Source organism: Oryctolagus cuniculus, chromosome 17, assembly GCF_051225735.1.
Source record: "Oryctolagus cuniculus isolate XC-2025 breed Fujian yellow rabbit chromosome 17, ASM5122573v1, whole genome shotgun sequence".
NCBI classification, from domain to species: Eukaryota; Metazoa; Chordata; class Mammalia; order Lagomorpha; family Leporidae; genus Oryctolagus; species Oryctolagus cuniculus.
This window is the reverse complement of record NC_142883.1, coordinates 63,701,615-63,721,048: the sequence shown is the minus strand read 5'-3', so window position 1 is coordinate 63,721,048 and position 19,434 is coordinate 63,701,615. Positions and strand designations below refer to the sequence as shown.

The following is a 19,434-nucleotide window of genomic DNA, read 5'->3' as shown; positions in this document are numbered from 1 at the left end:
CAGTGAATTTACTTTCTTATTGACAGGGAACATTTCTAAGCAAACTTCAGAAGTCATTATAGAATGTTTCCCATTATTATGTGTATAATGGGTGTGAGGTTGACTGACTATTGGCAGCCAGGATAAGGAAGTGTAAAGAAATGTGGTCTACACATCAGAGTCAGAAGATGACATAAAATGTGATGATGAACTAGGTGAACTCTGCTGTCTTACTTCGCTCACATTTTGATCTGTTAATACTTTTAAAATGTAGGGAAACCATCTCTTTCACGTCAGTTTTTAAAAGCCAACTTCAGGTCCTGTCATCATCAAGGTTTTTTTTTTTTCTCCTTGCATTTAGCATAGAATGGTCCCTATGGATATCCTTCCTCTATATTCCTACAGAGTTCATTACAATTACACCGAATGTTAATAATCTATTTTATTGATTTGTAAATGTTTGATAAATGTCATTTTCTCATATGGATTTTAGGTTTGTGGGTAGGTGTTTGTGCCTACTAAATCAGATACTACAGCATTAAATGTTTAAACATGCAACAGATTATATCTCTCTGATGAATGCATTGAAGATGGTCGCCTAAGGTTTATGAGAAGTATTTGCAAAAAGGACTCGGTGTCGAAGTTAGTATATTCACCTTGACGTTTTCTTTAAAAATATTCATTTATTTATTTGGCAAATTAGAGTTAAATAGAGAGAGGGAGACTTGGATAGGATCTTTCACCTGCTGATTCACTCCCCAGATGGCTGTAATAGCTAGGGCTGGCCCAGGAAGAAGCCAGGAGGTTTTTCTGAGTCTCCCTTGTGGGTACAGGGGCTCAAACATTGGCTTTTCCCCAGGCCATCAGCAAGGAGCTGGATTGTAAATGAAGAAGGCAGAACAAGAACCTGCACCCTTATGGGCTGCTGGCATCACAGACAGCGGCTCCACCTGCTACACCACAATGCCAGTCTCTCACCTTGCTTTTTAGGAGGATGAGCAATTAACATATGATTAAAATGCTTTATGTATAATTAGTATATTTAAAATACGTAACTTTAAAATGTCTGACCCCTTTAGTAAAAAATGCTATATTTAGAAACAATACAAAAACATTATCAAACTGAAAACTTGTTTAGTAGGAAACTGGTAAATCTAAAACATATTCTACTCTTAAGATCTTACGAGATGACATGTGAAATCACAGACATACTGATAACAAGTCAAAATCTATTCCTTACATGGATGAATCAATGTTAAACAAATCTTTCAGACAACCTTTCTCTTCTGAAGTTACTTACAGATACACAGTCTATCAAAGGTAAAGGTATTTTTAAATTATCAACTCAATAAAATGAGTAAAGAGGGTTACTACAGTCACTTGAAAAAAATCTAATTCTCTCCATGTCTCCACAATCTAATTGTATTATTTTATATAAACAATAAAAATGGCCAACTGAGATTCACCAACACATTTGTAGAAACAGTCTGTATTTATGAAGATTCAATATTTTGATGTTTTGAAACCAAATAACAATGTATCTGCAAAAATTGATTCCAGAAAGTGTAGCAATGACTTAATTTTCTTAAATGTCACTTTTCATAATTTAAGGATACTCAATGTCCCCTAATCCTATTTGATTAATAAAGGGTACTATTAAAAACATATATCACAGGTATAGTTTTGAGTTTTATAGCAGTTTAAAGCTGACTTTAACATTTGTCATAGATGAAAATGAAGTATTTCATCAGTTGTCAGTAAAAATCGTATTTCATGTATATTAAAATATGAATTGTTCCCTACTGTGAAAGTTTTACAGTTCTACAGTAATATTAACAAGAGTTTATGATCATATATAATGTGTTGATGTGAAGTATCACTTAGATCTGTCCTTTCCTGCTTCCCTGGGTTATCAAATTCCCTTTCCCATTTGAGTACTAAATGGGAAGTGCTGGACTTTTAGTTCACCCACTTGAGGAAAATGTGGGCTATTTTTTAAAATCTTAAATCAAAAACACCTATGCAAAGGGCAGTCTTTCTTAATCTTCACCCAGACTACTGAAGAGCACAAAAGGCTTCCTTCACAGAAAAGGAAAGAAAAGGAGGAAGAGAAAAGCAAAAGGCCAGGCAAATGGGGTGCCAAGGATAGACATCTAGGGAGCCTTAATTGGGGACTCTGAACTTGTTCTTGACAACTCCCCACAATATATAGGAATAACCCGAAGTAACAGAGACTGGTACCACGATCCCTACATGGAATCCTCCAACCAACAGAATCTCCAGACACATTCTAATGTCTTAGAACTGTTAGAAAATACCAGAGAGAGGGTAACAGAGATTGGCCTAGCAAGGGGTGGACATAGAGGATGCCTTATTCTTGTGGAACTGAGACTGCCTAGGAAGGAATTCCTTCTCTGAGCTTCTCAGAGACCCAGAAACCATGGAAAGATGCTAGGGCTTTCACTAGCTTGCCTCTCCATGCTGTCACTCCAGTCAGTTCTCCAGAAGAGGAAAAATCCTGGTCAAGTTTGGAGATGATCATGTATTGAAGATCTAGGGGAAAGTAGTCATTTCTCTGTAGAATTCCTGACTTCATGAGACTGGAGTCGATGACCAGTGTGACTTGGAATGAGCCATACAGCAGAGCATGAATAATTCTGCTTATTGTTTCAAAAACCCACCTTCTCATTTTATTGTTCTTTTGTGATTCTTTTAGCTTCAATTTATTTCTGCTCTGAGCCTTCTTATTTCTCGCCTCCTGCTAATTTGCAGTTTGGCTTGTTCTTCTAAATTTCTGAAATGCATCATTAGATCATTTATTTGAGAAACTTCTCTTTCATATAAGCATTTAATGCTATAAGTTTACCTCTTAATATCTGGCTGTATCCCACAGGTTTTGATATGATCCAGAAATCACACTACTAAGTGTACACCAACAGACATGAACACATCATATCAAAGAGATTTCTGCACCACCATGTTTATAGGCTAACTCTTCACAATACTCAAAATACTGAATCAAACAAGGTGTCCATCATAAGAGGAATGAATAAAGAAATGTGATACACACACACACAAAAGGGAATATTATTCAGCTATAAAACATGATGAAATTCTATAATTTGTGTCAAAATGGATGCGACCAAAGGTCATCGTATTGAATGAAATAAGCTGCACACAGAAAGACAAACACTGCATGTTCTCTCCTGTAATGGGAGCTAAAATTAAAAGAAAGTATAAAAAAACAAAAACAGATAAATGCCAGTCTGTATTGTATTGTTGCAGATAAATATTATCAAATTATTTTATATCTTTGTCAAACCAATGGTAAAGAATGATGTAGTACTGTATATTTAATGATCTGTTTATGTAAAAAATTACTGTATATGAATGGAATGAATATCTTTTCATTTGATTATTGTTTATAGCCCTTGCCTACATTCCTGCTGAACTATGGTCCTTTCACTTCTAACTTATTGATCTGTGAATTTAGTGGATCATTAATCAGTAGATTACAGTTCTTCTTAGGAAGGAAGATGGAAGAATGGAGGGAAGGTGGGGAGGATGGAAGGAGGGAGGAGAAAGCAAGTATCTTTATATTTTTAGAATTGTATCTAAGAACTGCACTGAAACTGTTCTTTTCATATTACCATGAGAATTAAAAGGTCATGAAAAAGATGTTATCTGATCTGAGAATGGCATGCCTTTGAAAATGAGTAGCAGGATACAACCAGATTCAGAAAACAGATTGGGTGAAGATCCTGGTGGCCACAGCCAGGAGATAATTGGCTGCAAATAAAGACAGCCTCTGTTTGGTTTGTTTTCATTTTTCTTAGTCTTACACAGTGATTCTACTCAATCCCAGCCTTCCTAACTACACTCCCTTAGGAGACCTTGAACATTATTTTCGAAGTTTAGAGTCAGCAACCGTCATAAGGAGGAATAAAAACAGTTGAATTTTTCTAATCTCAGTTCTACATGAGCCTGTTTCAAACTGAAGCAATTGAAAACATTACCAGGGTTAACTGAATGTAGTGGATTGGGACAGAATCACTTGCAGATAACTTGCTACATGGGCAGAATGAAGCTTCAGACCCAGGAGTATTTCATGTAACTCATGTTTTACATTTATTTATATGACAGAAAATATTCAGTTATATTTGCTATTCAAATAAGTCACACTGCTTATAATCAGTTTATATACTGTTTATAATCAGCTGTTATTCCCTATTTCTATTGGAGGAAAAAACTTTTGGATCAGAAAATACTTTACAATTTAATGCATAATTCAGTTGGGGGATGAAAGATAATGGTTTCCTATCTATAGGTTCTAAAAATTGCAATAGAAAGAGAAAACTTATCTCAAGCACTAAATACTATTGCTTTCTTCTAGTCATTAGTTGAAGAGAAGTTCTCATGTATAAATGGATTGCTAACAGAACAGAGCATATAATCATTTTTTAAGTATATTAGTTTCATATGCATGACTATTTTAACCCTATATACTTGTGACTATTTGTCCATTCATGAAAGTTTGAATAGTTTGCCCTATCAACATCCTTAGTTTTACAGTTTTAAAATAGATGTCCCTTTATACTGGTGATTTATGCCTCTCCAACACAAAGAAAACAATTTATGCTATGTAAATTCCTGGAAACAATCATGCCATGTCTGCCATAGCAGTAGTGAAATTGTGAAGAGAAAGGACCATCCATCAACACTCAAAGTGCAACTGGAATAAGCCTTTTCTTCATCCTTCATGTTTCCTAAGTATATTAATAAGCAGGGTGTACCCATTTAAATTCTGAGATGAAATATATAAAATTTATATATATATATATATATATATATATATATCTTTCTTTTGGGATAATTTGTATCCTATTTAGGATCTTGCCTATTGAAGCTTACTGGCTGCTCCTAAACCCATGATTTTTTACTAGTGGTTATACTAAAAAAAAATACTGCTTGAATGAATGTAGGTTAAAGGAAAGACTCACATAAGAGATGTACTTTGGTAGTTAACTGTGATCTTTTGTTCACAATACCTCTATGCCATCAGAAACCTTTAATACCTTTTGGATAAGATCAAGTTTAATACCTCTGTGTTTCAAATTCCTTTGTCTTCCTAAGCTAATGATGGAGATAGTCAAAGTGTTGGAAACCAACCTATTGAGTAGGCTACTTGAACTCATGCTATCCTAATGTTGTTTGGTACAGGATAGCATTTCTGAACTTGGAATTTTGTGATGTTTGCAATTTTTATCAAAGTCCTACAATAGCTCTGAAAATTTAAAAAAGGACTCTAACAAATTTTTTTAACTTTTATTTAATGAATATAAATTTCCAAAGTACGACTTATGGATTACAATGGCTTCCCCCACATACCGTCCCTCCCACCCACAACCCTCCCCTTTCCCACTCCCTCTGTCCTTTCATTCACATCAAGATTCATTTTCGATTCTCTTAATATACAGAAGATCAGCTTAATATACATTAAGTAAACATTTCAACAGTTTTCTCCCACACAGAAACATAAAGTGAAAAATAATAGATGATTTTTTAAATGATGATGAAATCAGATCAGAACTATTGTCATGTTTAATCCCAGTGAGAGTCAAGTTGGGAATTGATAATTTCTTTCTTTTTTTTTTTTTTACAGAAGATCAGTTTAGTATATATTAAGTAAAGATTTCAAAAGTTTGCACCCCCATAGAAACACAAAATGAAATATACTGTTTGAGTACTCGTTATAGCAATAATCTCAATGTACAGCACATTAAGGACAGAGATCCTACATGAGGAGTAAGTGCACAGTGACTCCTGTTGTTGACTTTACAAATTGACACTCCTGTCTATGGCCTCAGTAATCTCCCTATGCTCCAGTCATGAGTTTCCAAGGCTATGGAAGCCCTCTGAGTTCTCCGACTCTTATCTTGTTTAGACAAGGTCATAGTCAAAGTGGAGGTTCTCTCCTCCCTTCAGAGAAAGGTACCTCCTTCTTTGAAGACCTGTTCTTTCCACTGGGATCTCACTCACAGAGATCTTTCATTTAGGTTTTGTTTTTTGTTTTGATTTTTTCTTTCTTTTCTTTCTTTCTTTCTTCTTTTTTTTTTTTTTTTTTTTGTCAGAGTGTCTTGGCTTTCCATGCCTGAAATACTCTCATGGGCTTTTCAGCCAGATTGGAATGCCTTTAGTGTTGATTCTGAGGCCAGAGTGCTGTTTAGCAGGACATCTACCATTCTATGAGTCTGCTGAGTATCTCACTTCCCATGTTGGATCACTCTCCCCTTTATTCTGTTGGTTAGTATTAGCAGGCACTAGACTTGTTTATGTGCTCCCTTTGACTCTTAGTCCTTTCATTATGATCAATTGTGAACTGAAAGTGATCACTTGGAATAGTGAGATGGCATTGGTACTTGCCACCTTGATGGGATTGAATTGGAGTCCCCTGGTATGTTTCTAACTCTACCATTTGGGGCAAGTCAGCTTGAGCATGTCCCAAATTGTACATCTCTTCCCTCTCTTATTCCCACTCTTATGTTTAACAGGGATCACATTTCAGTTTAATTTCAACACTTAAGAATAACTTTGTATTAATTACAGAATTAAACCAGTCATATTAAGTAGAACAGACAAAAAGACTACTAAGAGGGATAATGTATTAAGTTGTTCATTAACAGTCAGGGCTATGCTGATCAAGTCACCATTTCTCATAGTGTCCATTTCACTTCAACAGGTTTCCTTTTAGGTGCTCAGTCAGTTGTCACCAATCAGGGAGAACATATGGTATTTGTCCCTTTGGGACTGGCTTATTTCACTCAGCATGATGTGTTCCAGATTCCTCCATTTTGTTGCAAATGACTGGATTTCATTGTTTCTTACTGCGGTATAGTATTCTAAAGAGTACATATCCCATAATTTCTTTATCCAGTCTACCGTTGATGGGCATTTGGGTTGGTTCCAGGTCTTGGCTATTGTGAATTGTGCTGCGATAAACATTAGGGTACAGACCGCTTTTTTGTTTGCCAATTTAATTTCCTTTGGGTAAATTCCAAGGAGTGGGATGGCTGGGTCGAACGGTAGGGCTATATTCAGGTTTCTGAGGAATCTTCAGACTGACTTCCATAGTGGCTTGACCAGTTTGCATTCCCACCAACAGTGGGTTAGTGTCCCTTTTTCCCCACATCCTCGCCAGCATCTGTTGTTGGTAGATTTCTGCATGTGAGCCATTCTAACTGGGGTGAGGTGAAACCTCATTGTGGTTTTGATTTGCATTTCCCTGATTGCTAATGATCTTGAACATTTTTTCATGTGCCTGTTGGCCATTTGGATTTCCTCTTTTGAAAAATGTCTATTGAGGTCCTTGGCCCATCTCTTAAGTGGGTTGTTTGTTTTGTTTTTGTGGAGTTTCTTGATCTCTTTGTAGATTCTGGTTACTCACCCTTTATCTGTTGCATAGTTTGCAAATATTTTTTCCCATTTTGTCCGTTGTCTCTTCACTCTCCTGACTGTTTCTTTTGCAGTACAGAAACTTTTCAATTTGATGCAATCCCAATAGTTGATTTGGGCTTTGACTGCCTGTGCCTCCCGGGTCTTTTCCAGAGATTCTTTGCCTGTGCCAATATCTTGAAGGGTTTCTCCAATGTTCTCTAATAACTTGATGGTGTCAGGTCGTAGATTTAGGTCCTTCAGTCTCCCACTGGGTTGCCAAAGTTATGGAATTGTAGTGTCTCTGGAGAGTACTCACATGAATTCCGTGAGTTCTCTCCCCCACCGTCTCTTTTTTCACAGTCTCAGTTCAGTAGCACCACAAATTTACTAGGTCCTAATCTCCTGTTAATTCGCCCCGCCCAGAGTCAGGTTTTTCTGCTAGGCTCAGGGCCGGTGCAGACTGAGGTTGCTCTGCTTATGACGTATGTCCAAGATGGCGCCTGCTCTTTGTCTTGCTCGCCCTTGAGATGTGAGCAGAGAGAGAGAAACCCGTGTCCGTACCAGTCACCTTTTTTTCTCTCTCTCTCTCTTCCAGTTAGCCTGGTGAACTTTCCCCCCCAGGGGTCGTTCCCTCTAGTCTCCTCTCTCCGCTTGCCTGCTGGTGTCTTGGGCTATTGAGGTTCAGCTCACCTCGTGTTCCAGCGCTGGTGTGTTGAGTCTGCCGCTGGTGTCCCGAACTGTGGGCTCCCACGCTCTCCACGCAGGTCCACTGTGAATCACGCATTCCGGAAGAGTTTCTTCTGCTGTTTCCTCCCCTACTCTTCCTTGAACCTGCAGTATCTCCACTTTTATTAAACTGTCTCTCCCCGGACTATCAGTGTGCTCCCTTCCTATTCCGCCATCTTGCCTCCTCCCTATCCAACTGAATCTTTTTAAAACCCTTGGAATATGAAACTTGAGTTCTCATTTCTTACATGTAAAACACATCAGATATTCCATGAAGTACATGCCTTGACCAATCCCTGTAACTAATAGCTCAATGAAGATTCGATCTTCCTAAGTGTCTTCTAATAACATTCTTACATTTTCTGAGAGTCAAGATATGAATTTACACTCAGGCTATGTAAACTAAACAGGACTTCAGCAGGGAACAGAAATTACACATCAAGTATACACATACCGAAAAGTAAACAGTACAAAGAGATGAACTTTACTGTAATTATTTCTAGAAAGAGAAAATTATCAGCATGTCTATTTCTCAAGGGGGGAAGAGAGGGAAGGAGTAAGGAGAGGTCAGGGCAAAGGGGCCATGGAGAGAGGGGACAGTTAGTTCTCTGAAGGCACTTAGCTCACTGGCCAGGCACAGGATAAGGGGTCAGCAAATGACCATGTATGGTACATCCGTACGTTGGAGTGAGTCCTCTATAAGGACATAAACAGTATGGTCAGAACCAAGAAAAACACATCAGGTATCATTAAGGCCACGGTAGGTTTGTTTGGAAGATCTACTGGAATCAAATCATTTTACCAGTGGACCTCAGAATACCGGAGTCATGTAAAGTACAGAAAACTGATATCTAAACTATAAAGTGATTTGCCTGTCATTACAACATAAGGACTGCCATGACAGAGATGATCTCCTTAATAAAACTTAATAAAAAACTCACGATTCAACTGTGCTGCTCAGTAACTTGCAGCAAGTCCTTTTGAGCAGAAACACATAAAGTCATTTAAGAATAATTACTGCTAGCGATTTGGACTGTACATTAAGAGCTCTGTGTTGTGGAAAGAAGCAGCCATCAAAGAAGGATGTACTTTTCTCTGACGGGAGGAGAGAACTTCCACTTTGCTCATGGTCTTGTCTAGATACTAATGGGGACTGTGGATTCAAATGCCTTCCACAGCCTTGGCAGCTCATGGCAAGAGTCTTGGGTGGTCACTGACATCATACATAAGAATGTATGACAACAGGAGTCACTGTGCACTAACTTCCCATGCAGGACCTCTGTCCTCACTGAGTTGTATTAGGAGAGTTAACTGTAAAACTTGTTCTCCAATAGTTTTTTTAAAATATTGTGTGTATGTGAGTGTGCAAATTGTTACAATCTTTGCATAATATAGAGTTGGTCTTCTGTGTATAAAGTTAACCAAAAACAAATCTTAATGGAGAATAGGACTGGGAATGGGAGAGAGAGGAGGAGGTGCAGTGGAAGTGGGGGTGGGAAGGCAGGTATGGTGAGAACAATCACTATATTCCCAAAGTTGTACTTATGAAATTTGTACTTACTAAATAAAAGTTTTTTTAAAAAAAGTTCTGTGTTTTAGTTATAAATACTATAAATAGTGGTAAATGATATATAAATGTAAAATTCTAATATATTTAAGGTATATACACATTTATTAAATATTCCACATAAAATACTGCATAATATATATATATATCTTTTTCATTATCTTTCGCAGATAATTTGATTCTATAGAAATTAACTGAATTCCAGTTAGAATGATTATGTGGTGAAATTTAACCTAAATCTTAAGACTACATTTGCAAATCAAAGATAGGTTTCTGGGGCTTGGCATTGTGGCAGAGTGGGTTAAGCAGCCCTGTGCAATGCCAGCAAACCACCTGGGCATCGGTTCCAGTCCTGGTTGCTCCACCTCTGATTCAGCTCCCTTCTATTGTGCCTGGGAGAGCAGTGGAAGGTGGCTCAAGTCTATGTGCCCCTGCACCCTTGTGAGAGACCCAGAGTGCCGGGCTCCTGGCTATGACCTGGCCTAGCCCCCACCCATGTGGCCATTAGGAGAACAAACAAGCGAATATACAATCTCTTCATCTTTGTCTCTCTGAAACTCTGCCTTTCAATTAACCAAATTTTTTTAAAGATATATTTATTTATTTAAAAGTCAGAGTTACACAGAGAGAGGAGAAGAAGAAAGAGAGAGAGAGGTCTTCCATCCGATGGTTCACTCCCCAATCGGCTCCAACAGCCAGAGCTGTGCCAATCTGAAGCCAGGAGCTTCTTCCGGGTCTCCCACAGGGGTGCAGGAGCTCAAAGACTTGGGCCATCTTCCACTGCATTCCCAGGCCACAGCAAAGAGCTGGATGGGAAGTGGAACAGCCGGGTCTTGAACTGGTGCCCATGTGGGATGCCAGTGCTTCAGGCCAGTGCGTTAATCTGCTGCGCCACAGTGCCTGCCCCAAATAAATATTTTTTTAAATAGGTTCTTATAAAATTCTCAAAGTCAGATTTGAACAAAGGGTACTTCCTAAGCTGGGGCTCTGCTTACACACTGACTTGTAACAGAAAAGGTATTCGCATTCCCGCCAGCACAGGCAGCACTGGGAGGAAGAAGCGTGCAAGCCGAGAGCAGGAACCTCGAGGTCGACAGCAGTGGAGATGTATGACGACAAGATTCGTTAAGGTCACCACCGTTCTTGCACTGCAGAAGCCCACATGCCCAGGTTAACACAAAGGATTTCCAAAAGAGGAACATGATCAACTCACAGTGATTTCAGGGGTAACACAGTCAAGCGACTATTACTGATAGACTCAATAAACTACAACTCGTTCCACACTGCTGACCAAACGCACGGAAAATTTCTTAATAGACGCATGCCTCTCACATGCTCACAAGGGACAAGAAAGAACAAATTGTGAAGGGCGTTCTTAGCCTTTCAGACTTGGTTGCTCTGACATGCAAACCACAGCCTCATCATGGAGCCTCTCCCTTCAGCATACAAAGCATGTGCCTGGGGTTATCCATAGTCCTCCTTTCCTTCTCTTCAACTGTCTCCTACGGCTACTAAGCCTTTGACACAAGAAAAAAAAAGATCTATTTGTATAACAAAATCAACTCTTGATTTCCCTATCTTCTAAAGATTAAAAATATGCAGATGCTGGAGGATGAAGGAGAGTTGGCAAACTCCTTTTTCTAGTTAGTACTTCTCTAACTTTATGGATGCCACCTGAGGCTTCAGAGTGGGGTTCAAGATACCCACACAGGAAGGGGTGTCCAAAAAGCTTATGAAGATGCATATTATGAACAAAACGGTGCATGGACTCCCAAGGCGTCTCGCACCCAAGTAAGCTTATCTTTTCCTTTCATTTGCCCACAAACCATCGAAAGCCCTCCCTTGCCCAAGGACTTCCTGTTTAGGCAGGTACTGGTATTTGTTCCTTTGTTTTATCTCATTAGAGCGAGAAAGGCCAAGCTGTGTCCTCTGTGACACTGGCCTGGGTCTCCTGGCCCCTCCTTCCCGGTGCTCTCCTCAGCCTGATGGTGATGCCTCAGGGAGGCGGCCTGGGAAACCATCCGCTGAACTGTCATTCGGAAGTGGTTTACCTGGTGATGCCTCCAACTATCACTCCCCATCAACTCCCCCCACACACTCCACCTTCCTCTCAATGTTTCTGTGTGTAGTAAATACAGGGGAAAGTGGACGTTTGATCCTGTGGAACAAGGAACCCTATTCTCCGTCTCCACCTGTGCTTGCTTAGGTTAACACAGGACCAACCCGATTAAAAACAGAAACAAAACTGGGAAGATCTCCCTGTTGGCCTGAGTGCAAGAATGCACAACGCATTACCGGCACAGGATAGGTCCTGGAAGGTGCTGAGAATGGCCACAGTGTCTGTTCCTGAAATGCATTCCTGCCCAGAAGCCTGGGGGACAGCAAGTGACCATTGCCCCCACTCCTGCAGGTCACCCTGTGATATGCTGCATTCCGTTCACATTCTACAGTCAGCACCCACATTCTATTAGGCCCTCCAGACTTCACCCCCTTTAAAGATAACACAAGGTTCTGCAGGTTGGGCAAATAAAAACACTCAAGAAAGTATACGTAACAGCTCCACCTACGACCATTAATGGTACAACGAAGTCCCTTCTCTTGGTTAGAGATGCAGCTTGTCCCACAAATGACAGCAGTGGGATGTACACAGTCTAAAACAGAAGAGCGAGAGGTGCAGCATTGCGAGCTCAGCTCAGTGGCTGGGCTCCGCGTGGGAGCACCTGCCACACACCGTCAGGAATGCCTAAGCAACGAACAATCTCACAGCATTACTTACCCTCCCTTGATGTAGTCAAGGAAAGAAACTTCTGTTTCTACCAAGAAGGAGCGTAACGTTACCTGGAAAAGAAAGCCAGAATTAGCTCTAGCAGAACTAACTGTAACCCCGAAGGACATTTTTCCCCTAAAGGACACAGAGAAAACCCTACTTCCTAGCGTTTGGAAAAAGCACTAAATATATGATAGTTTATTAAAATCTGCTAGGACTGACTGCTCTTACGTTGAAAATTAGCAGAAGAGACTGGACCAGAAAAGAAGAAAAAATTAACTCCTTTCTATGACCAGTTTTCTCTCTTTGAAGAACAGCTTGAAAATTGTCTAAGAGGACACTGTGCTCCTTCTGATTTTAGATCAAAGGGGAGATGAAAGGGCGCTGGAAAATGGTTCAAACTGAAAACCCAGAGTCAGTGAGCCACCCTGCAGAGGGAGGGGCCCGGCGCTTCTGACTCGGCTCTGTGCACGATCATCTTCCCTGCGGGTGTCCTGCCTCTCAGGAATCCTTACACAGGAACGCAGAGAAAACTCAGATTTTGCCTCTCCAAAGGAAAGTTAATCTCAGGGGGAAAATTTCAGTATTTTTTTACTCAATAAGAAGATTTCTTTTTTTTTTAACACAATTTTCAGATACATTCATCTTTGCACCCTACTGCACTGATTTAGCACAGCGTCCATTCCCACAGTTGTAACGTTTAATGCATTATCAACGAGCACCTTCACACCCCGTAAAATAAATCTACTTAACAGTTAAGGGCGACATTAAGGGTATAGTCTTTCTACCGTTTTTTAAAAAATTTTATTTGACAGATAGAGTTAGACAGTTAGAGAGAGAGAGACAGAGAAAAAGGTCTTCCTTCCGTTGTTCACCCCCCACCACAATGGCAGCAACAGCCGGAGGTACGCTGATCTGAAGCCAGGAGTCAGGTGCTTCTTCCTGGTCTCCCATGTGGTGCAGGGCCCAAGTACTTGGGCCATCCTCCACTGCCCTCCCAGGCCACAGCAGAGAGCTGGACTGGAAGAGGAGCAACCAGAACTAGAACCTGGTGCCCATATGGGATGCCTGCACCACAGGCAGAGCATTATCCAAGTGAGCCATGGCGCCGGCCCCAGGTCTTTCTAAATATGACTTGAACTTTTCCATGTCTGCCTGATTCTCTGTACTCTGACTCCAATGAAGAACACACGAGCTTCCCTCCAGGAACTCAGCCCACAGGAGGACCTGCAGGAAGCCAGGCCACCAGCCCCAGCGGGTGTGCTCCCCTGTGATCACTCCCTAGGCAGGCGACTCCTGTGTCATGTTCACAGTGCAATCCTACGTGAAACAAAGCCCCAGTCTTACTTGTTTCCAGCCTGATTTAAAATGTCCACTTGGGCTTTATTCATTAATTTTAATGTTTAATGGGTAACACAAAAATTGACTTACTGTTCCAGAATTCGTATACTTTTTCTTTTTTCCTTTCTTTTTGGGATTCACCACCTAAAAAAACAGATGAAACAATTCAAACCCGTTAGGTAATTTTGAAGACGGTAGTTTAATCGGCTGCCTTGGCGTCTGGTGCAGGTATTGCTTTACAAATGCTTTGAGGACTCCTGGCCAGTTATCTGGGCACTGCTTCTCTGCACACTTGCTGGGGAGACTCGGGAAAGAGAGCTTCGTTTGTCAGAGGTACTCTCCTCACTCACCTGATGCACTGAGTATCTTTTACCATCTGCTTCTTGGGAACAGGTTGTTAACATCCAAGGCCCACAATAATTATTATTACTTTCTAGAAAATTTAAAGTGACGCATATCTAAGAAATGTAGCTTGTTAGAATTAAATACCCTAATACAACAGATCACCCAACATGTGAATATCTAAGAGGTTTACCAACCTATCAATTGCTTCATCATGTTAGTAATTTCCACGGAATGCCCATACTACCTAGTAGGTAGTCTATTTTATTGACACAAGACTGATTTTTTTGACCATTGGTTTCGTGAAGAAGTATCAATGCAGTATCAATGCACTCCTACATTTGAACAAAACTGAAGGCACCAAAGAACAAGAAAGAAGAGTGCCACCTGTCAATCTCACAGGATTAATAAAATACAGTAGTGCCTTAAGAGGCTCTGCCAGCTCTTCTCAACCCACAGCATGGGGACAGCACTTGACCGGGAAAGAAAGATGAAAGACTTTATGAGTAAGTACTATTTGAGCCAGAATTTATTAACGTAAACCAGGGTTCCAATAAAAATGAAATGAACAAAGACAGCAGTCTAGAAAGGGTTTGACTGAAACAGAGGTCACAGACAAACAGATTCAAAATGAGTCTGAAATAGTGAGCGGGAGCCATGTTGAGGAGATCCTAAATATCAGTGCGCAGGGTTGGGACGCTCTTCAACTGAGGTTTCAACCAGAGCACAGTCTACTCAGTCGACAGCACAGAGATCCACGCAGAGAAACTGGAGACAACAGTCAGGATTCTATTTCTAACTACCTATGAAGAGGTAACGAGGCACTGGATAAAGCAGTGCCAGGAAGCCTGGCTCCCAAGGAGAAGTCAGAAAACAGATTAAACTGGATTAGGACCACCACTACAGAGGGCCTATGTCAGCTGTACTTCATATGTCTGCCTCTCCCATTACACACTGACATTTTCTAGTCATCTTTGTATCCCCAGAGGGATACACAAAATATGGACTATGGAAGACATTTAGTAATTTTTACAAGTGTACAAATTAGTGTGTGGAATACTTAGTGCAGTAAGAAGGTGGTAGGTGAAGGAGACTCCTTCACTTTTAACTTAAAAGAGGCCAATTTTAATGTCCACTCGGCAGAGAAAGGTTATTATTCTTGACGAAACACTAATAATAATATTTTCCTTTGACCCCCACAAGTATTAAATTATAGGAACACAGCAATACCACAGCTCAAGGATGAACAGTGCTAAACTACGCCAGGTGTCCCAACACATGCTTGCTGATCAACTAGTGGAGTGCTTTAAGGCAGAAGTAACTACTGTGGACTTGCTTTAATAAATGGATTTTTTTAAGATTTATTTATTTCAAAGGCAGAGACATACAAAGTGAGGAAGAGACGGAAAAAGAGATCTCTTCACTAGTTCGTCCCCTAAGCCAGGAGCCAGGAACTCCATCCTGGTCTCCCATATGGGAAGTGGGCCCAAGTACTTGAGCCATCCTCTACTGCATTCCAGGCCCATTAGCAGGGAAGTGGATCAGAAGATCAGCAGGGACTTCACTGGCATTCCAAATAAGGGCGCCAGAGGTGTCACAAGCAGCAGCTCAATCCAGGGCCACACTGCAGGCCCCAGCATGATTTCTTATTGACTGTGCATGGCCTTGTCACTCCCTCTAGTTTGCACGTGAAAGAGAGCGAAGGCACTCTGCAGATCACAGGCCACTGTGCAGTGCCACTGATCACAACTGAAGCACATTCTCTTTTCTTATTAGGGAAGTTTTGGTGGGCAAGTTGGTAGGAAGACAAAATATAAAAGATGAAGCTTAAAAAATTAACATATCCATACTTAATTTTTAAAGTTTCACATGCAAAAATTCAAGATCACTCCAGATTTAAAAGGCCTTGGGACTTGAAGAGAAATAATATCATTTAGTCTAAGAAACAAGTTGGCTAAAGGAATTTAAATATTCTTAAAATCATATATTGTTGCTAAGTTAACCTGTGGCACTTATCCTTATCCTTTGCAAAATCCATATTTTTAAGACATAGAGTTACTGAAAGTGATTAAAATAAAATGCTTCTCACCTCGTATACATTGAATTAGGACTGCCCTCTAGAATGTTCCCGGTAGTTTGTTGTAAATTCTCCAATGATATCGTGACTAAAAAGGAAAAAAGTATACATTAAGTCTAGTGATCGTGGAAAAAGCTTGCTATTATTATGCATGTAATAATTAGTAACTCTAAGAGATGGATATATCATTGTCCTCTAATTGAAAATCATGTATATACAAGTCTTATTTTTATTAATATTCAGATGTGTAGTCCACCAAAATTCATTTTTACATAGGTATATTAGTATTAAGATCTGCAATCTCAAAAATATTATTTGTTATTAAAATAATTATTTAATAGGATGAAAATTGGAGACACTCCAATTCATTCATCAATGAAGTAATCAAAAATATACAGAAATCTTCAAACTTTCCTGTGGCTGGGGGTAATAAGACACCACTACAGAAAGAAATGACATGCTAGCATGTCTAACAGTCACCAATCTGCTCTTTAATGACAGCAATTAACAAGTGTTTTGCTAGCACCAACCTGGTAATTCTAAATGTCATCACTACTTCTCGGGGGCCTTCTCAGTTTAGTGAGGAGGGGAAAGAAGTGAGTAAGCAGGGGTGAGTTCTCACTGAGGCTGACCCACGCTTGCACAAAATAAACGTTCAGCACTCAGCCGCAGGGAGAGGACTTCTATTCTACTCCTCTGGAGTCAACGTAATGCCCAATACTATGCTGAACACACAATGCTCTCTCCCTTTCTCTCTCTCTCTCTCTCCCCGAGGCTGGCAGGGTGGAAGAGGGCGCCCCGCCACCCCCCGGCATCCCGCCCCACCACGACCCCCTCTACAGCTCGGCTGAGTCGCCTCGCCAAGAGCGAGTCTTGCAACCCGGGGCATTTTCTGGGGAGACGCCCAGTCTGAGGGCTGCTGGAACTGACGGGGAGGGACAGGCGTCCGGGACGGCCGGGTGAGCGGGTCCTGGCGGGGTGGGGGGCAGGGCCGCGAGGCTGGCAGGGTGGAAGCGGGCGCTCAGCGTAGCACCACCTCGAGGGGACAGGGAGGGCCGGCCCGGATGGCTAGGGACGCTGGAAGTCTCGCAAGAGTACGAGCTGGGCCCCAGGGGCGCCTCCTGGCAGGGCATCCCGCTGCCCAGCGGAGGCCTGGCGACCAGGATGCCGGACCCGTCTCGTGAGCTGGCCCCGCTGCCCGGCCCAGGCGCGACGCCAACAGATGCTGCGGGGCTGGAGGCGGGGGACCCTCAGCCGGTAGCGGCCGGCGCGGTCCGCACCAGCCTCGACAGCCGCCGCCGTCGCCCACCCCGGCGCTCCCCGCTCACGGGGCCTTACCGAGGCACTGTCCCACCGGCGTGCTGAACGGATTCCCCAGGAGGAACTCCATCTTGCACGGAAAGCGCGGCGGCGGACGGGGCGTCCAGTCTGCCCGCCCGGGTCTCCGCCGTCCCCAGCCGCGGTCCCGACCTGACTGACACTCGCCCCCGCCCCACGCTCAGGAACGCCGAGCCCCGGGCCCTTGGCCACGCCCCCTTGATACGTCTCAATTGGGCAACGCCTACAGAGCCCTCATCCGATTGGCCTTCGCCTCTACCTCAGCGAAGCTCCCACCCACCCCGCGGCGTCCGATTGGCCAGAGAGCGAGCTTGATCTCTGGAGTCCCCGTCAGGCGCTACGTAGCGGCTCCTCCTCTGGCCCGCCTCCGAAAGAGAGGCTTTGCGTGTTGATTCGCCCATATGTCCGTCAAGCTAGAGAATCCTTAGTATTATTGGATGAAGGACGAGTCAATCACTCAAACCGGGGCAAGGAGAGGCGGTGCATCCACGAATATCCCCGCCCACAAAAAGTGCTGATTGGGTAAACGGTTGTTTGCTCTAAGCCTGGTTGGTGTGGTAGGATTTCCCCGCCCCAAGAACTGATCACGTGATGCGTCCACTTTCACCCAGGATGTCTACCTCTTAACTTCCCCTTAGCGACCGAGCGGGCGGCGCTTAAGGTTCCCTAGCAACCGGGGGACGCTGTTGCTACGCGGACCCAGCCTGGAAGCTGGCGCCTGAGACGAGAGGAGAGGAGACCCGGGGCGGACAGTGGGGAGAGAGGTCGGTCCACTGGTGTGCTCTCGAGATAACCTCAAAAGCCCAGGTCTCCCGCGTGGGCGGTGGGGCCGCGAGCACTTGAGCCGGCACCCGCCCCTTCCCAGGTGTGCATTGTTAGCAGGAAGCGGGAGCCAGGAGCTCCCGGGACTCGAACCCCGGCACCCCAGCACGAGAGATTTTGTGGGTGCCCAGCGGTGTCCTAAGGGCTGCCGAGTCCCACGCCCACGCTTGGGCCCCTGCCACCCACGTGGGAGACCCGGATGGAGTCCAGACTCCTGGCTTTGGCCTGGCCCAGCGCTGGCTGTTGTGGCCATTTGGGAAGTGAACCAGTAGATGAAGGATCTCTCTCTCCTCTCTCTCTCTGTCTGTAACTGTGCCTGTCAAATAAATAAATCTTAAAAAAAAAAAAAAAAAAAAAAACAAACGGGGAGACCTCAGCAGTGCCTATCTTGCAGGGAACATGAGCCGGCTGCACAGGGCACCCCACCCCTACAGCGCCCCGCCACCCCCCGGCATCCCGCCCCACCACGACCCCCCTCTACAGCTCGGCTGAGTCGCCTCGCCAAGAGCGAGTCTTGCAACCCGGGGCATTTTCTGGGGAGACGCCCAGTCTGAGGGCTGCTGGAACTGACGGGGAGGGACAGGCGTCCGGGACGGCCGGGTGAGCGGGTCCTGGCGGGGTGGGGGGCAGGGCCGCGAGGCTGGCAGGGTGGAAGCGGGCGCTCAGCGTAGCACCACCTCGAGGGGACAGGGAGGGCCGGCCCGGATGGCTAGGGACGCTGGAAGTCTCGCAAGAGTACGAGCTGGGCCCCAGGGGCGCCTCCTGGCAGGGCATCCCGCTGCCCAGCGGAGGCCTGGCGACCAGGATGCCGGACCCGTCTCGTGAGCTGGCCCCGCTGCCCGGCCCAGGCGCGACGCCAACAGATGCTGCGGGGCTGGAGGCGGGGGACCCTCAGCCGGTAGCGGCCGGCGCGGTCCGCACCAGCCTCGACAGCCGCCGCCGTCGCCCACCCCGGCGCTCCCCGCTCACGGGGCCTTACCGAGGCACTGTCCCACCGGCGTGCTGAACGGATTCCCCAGGAGGAACTCCATCTTGCACGGA

General features: G+C 43.5%; 1 long non-coding RNA gene across 1 annotated transcript in view; it reads right to left on the bottom strand.

Annotated features, from left to right (window-relative positions):
• Nucleotides 1-18,752, bottom strand: part of LOC103346281 (sodium- and chloride-dependent GABA transporter 1) — a 166,546-nt gene extending 147,794 nt beyond the window's left edge. The window contains exons 1-4 of the long non-coding RNA XR_016223617.1: nucleotides 17,572-18,752; nucleotides 16,246-16,321; nucleotides 13,905-13,958; nucleotides 12,483-12,544 (exon numbers count right to left, since the gene is read on the bottom strand). This is a non-coding gene — a long non-coding RNA (sodium- and chloride-dependent GABA transporter 1). The remainder of the gene's footprint in view (nucleotides 1-12,482; nucleotides 12,545-13,904; nucleotides 13,959-16,245; nucleotides 16,322-17,571) is intronic.
• Between the last annotated feature and the right edge of the window lie 682 nt (nucleotides 18,753-19,434).